This window comes from Microchirus variegatus (genome assembly GCF_963457635.1).
Source record: "Microchirus variegatus genome assembly, chromosome: 5".
NCBI lineage: Eukaryota > Metazoa > Chordata > Actinopteri > Pleuronectiformes > Soleidae > Microchirus > Microchirus variegatus.
The window spans coordinates 21,733,561-21,737,250 of record NC_139806.1 but is presented as its reverse complement, the minus strand read 5'-3'; positions in this window follow the sequence as shown (position 1 = coordinate 21,737,250).

Sequence of the window (3,690 nt, the reverse complement as noted above, 5' to 3'; positions counted from 1 at the left end):
TCATGTGACAGTCACATGCACAGACACTGCAGTGGAGTGGACACGACAGTGGAGGTCTCACTTTGGTTCACTTCAGAAATTAATTCACACGAAAAACAAACAAAAAAGCATAGCCTCAGTGGCAGAGGTAAAAATAATAATAATTACAAGAGAACAACAACTTGATACTTTCACAATAGTGTTATGAACTGAACTAATTCATCTCAGGTTTCTACTTATTTTGCTTCCTTCCAAAGCAAAATAAGTAGTAATTTAATGTGTGAGGAAATGTGGTGCTCAGCTTTTACACTGAAATACCAGGATACAAGCATGATTGATAATCAGTTTGGACAATACACAAAAGACAAAACATTGAAATAAAATATTTTTTTAAAGGCTTAAAAAGATAATAGTTATTTTTGCCTGAGATGCCTGAGCAGCAAGTTGAATCAATGATTCATGAACTCCATACTCCCCTATTTTTAAATAATTCACTAAATTTGCCCAAAACCTCTGTGTACTTGCTAAAAATCACAGACAGGACTTCAGATAGCCCCTAAAACCAAACAAATATTGGAATATACTGTGACCTCTGTGTGTCACGAAACAAAATTGGACATTCTGGTGGGCTGAACTAAACTAAACACATTTGACTGTGGCCAAACCACATCATTGACAGAGATGGAAAAAGTACTAAAATATTTTACTCAAGTAAAAGTACCAATACATTGTTGAAATATTACTCAAGTAGAAGTAAAAGTAGTCATCTGAAAATGTACTCAAGTAGAAGTAAAAAGTAGTTCATTTGAAATGTACTTCAAGTAAAAGTTACTTAGTTACTTTGCGTGGGGTGTGAGGGAAGTAAAAATATGACAAGGGCTCAGAAATCCAAAACTATTTTGGAGCTCATGCACCCGGCGAGACACAGGATATTACGTCACTTTTGGCGCACGCCCTCTATGTTCACGCGCCAGTGCTGGTGCTAATCACATCATCATTTGTCTGGTTCTGGTGTATATTTTCCCCCCTGTAGGTCTCCATTGTGCTGAATTTTTATTTTTACTCAGTAACGGATAGGATTTATAAAGTAACTAAGTACAATACTTGAGTCAATACGTACTCAAGTAAAATACAAAATCCTGATTTTAAATTGTACTTAAAATATACAAAATACACAAAAAAGGTATTCAATACAGTAACTTGAGTAAATGTATTTCGTGACTTTCCACCTCTGATCATTGAGTGAGTGTTTGATGGGTGTTCTTTAAGTGATAGTGACTGAGGTCTAAAGTCAGTTGATTGGTCTCACTGAGGAGCTTTGATCAGCATGACATGTCCAAACATAACATTGTCATTCATTTATTAGTGTACTTATTTCAGTATATTGCACATTTATGGCCACCAAAATGTTAATATGCCATAGCCATTGGCTAGCTTTGTAGACTATAGACAGATGATACTAAATGGTAACAAAAACAAGAAAAAAATATAAACAATGACAACATCAGCAAATAAGGATAAACATACAGTACGTTGTGTTCCAGTAAAGACAGTAGTACTAACAGTATACATGGCATGAACTAATTCAATGGTGAATGTTTATGTAGAGTTTCAATAAGGCCTTAAAATGTAAACTAATGAAAGACTTTAATTTTGAGCAATAGTTAATTTCATGTTCTACTCCTAATGACATATAACAATAAACCCCTTAAGAGTACATTCAACAATCAGGAACAGTGCTATGGCAGTTAGCTAGCAGAATTAGCTGGTAAAGAGCTATCAAAAAGAAAGGTATAGCGTCTGTTGTGAAACAAACAATTTGCCACAAATGCAAAGTATTTGTTGTGGCAGATGTGTTGTACAAACATTTAGTGAGCACAGACACCAAAATAAAACAGGAAGTGACATAACAAAACCGAAAACCTAACTAACAAAACCTTAACTTAACTAACATAGACGCCACTTCCTGACACATAAGTGCACATCCTGCAAAATCAGATTATCTAAGGCCACGAACAGTTGAACCCCAAAACTCAATAGTAAAAAAAAGTCTCAAGGTTTACAGTAATAAGGTAAACAATGTGAAAGTGAATTTCAAAACAGACCACAAATTACAAAAATTAGCTTGTATAACACAATAACGGACATGACCTTCAATATGGAACCTTGATTAGACCGACATGACTTAATATACTGTACATACAGTTCTACAAATGCTATTTTATGAAAATCTCTATTTATTTTTTAAGTAAGCAGTTAACTGTACATGGCTCCACAAATAAAACAACCTGATCACTTGACTGTTGCCTAGCAACACAAACAATGAGTATATTCTGCCTGTTACACAGGTTAGGTTCACGTCTTTGACTCGTTTACATTTCTATTTATGTTTCCATTATGCAAACAGAGGAAAAAAAAGTATGTTAAGTTGCTTTGGTGCTTTGTATAAATGTGTCAAGTTAACAGCTTGATCCAACAACTGTTCCATCGTTTCTTGCTCTCTGTACATGGTCTCCAGTAACCTTCAATGCACTCATTGCCATGATCTCCCTCACTGATGTCACATAAACACACAGGTAGGTTTGAATTAATCATTCAAATGTGATTTCTGGACAAATGTCTCTTTTGGGTACTTGATAAGACTTGGATCACACTGTGTGTCTGCTGCGTCTTCCTTGCGTGCCTCCAATATGGTTATGACTCTCTGACTTTCTGAGAAAGAGCTTGAGAATCTGCCCTGCACCAAGGTTATTATAGTTTACAAAAACTAATGAAATAATGGAAATTGAAATTGAAAAAAAACAAAAAAAAAAATTTCTGTTAACTGAAATAAAAACAAAAACTAGAGTTTAAAACAATTATAAATAACTGAAACTGAATTGTGTGTTTATAAAACTAATTCAAACTAAAATTGTTTTCTTCTTCATTCATAATCCTTTTTGGGTTCATATGAAGTGTGTTTATTTTTTCTCTGCCGGCAATTTTGAAAGGTTTTTATTTGAGACAGACTTTTCATTCATTCATAATAAAACGTTTTCCATTTGTTTTTGTTTACAATGTGGGACATAAGGCTATGAAAGTTACACATAACAATTGTTATGTAGTTGGTTCATCTAAGTGAAACCTCTCGTCTTTTATTGGGTTTGTTGTGTTTTATTATTATTATTTTGCTCAGGTTTTTTCCTCAGATTGAGCCCCTGAGACTCCTGGTTCACAAACAATGTGATGTGTCACAAGGTTATGTAGTATTATTATTAGTTATGTTGTTATGTTTATGTGTGTCTTTAGTCTGTTGGCTGTATTTTTTTACTTTTCACAATAACTACATCCAACCTCAACACTGCAATATTTGTTTCAGGGATGATTGTTCTTGTGTCCTAATAAATTTTTTAAAATGGCATCTTTTGCCGTACTTTTATGATACAATACTTTTTTTAATCTTGCACCTGGCAAATACATATTATAAGAAAACTAAAACTTACACTAAAATTAAACTACAAAAATAAATAAAAACTAGCAAACCCACTCTTAAAACTAACTAATTCATGGAAGAAGAGATCCCAACGGGACCTTCCTGGCTAAATAAATGGTACATAGAAAAAATAAAATATAAAATATATTTTGAAAAATATTTTCAAAATTTCCCTGAACCAGGCATAACAGTGTAGCTTGATAACCCCACAGTCCCAGTGCTGTGTTAATATCAACACA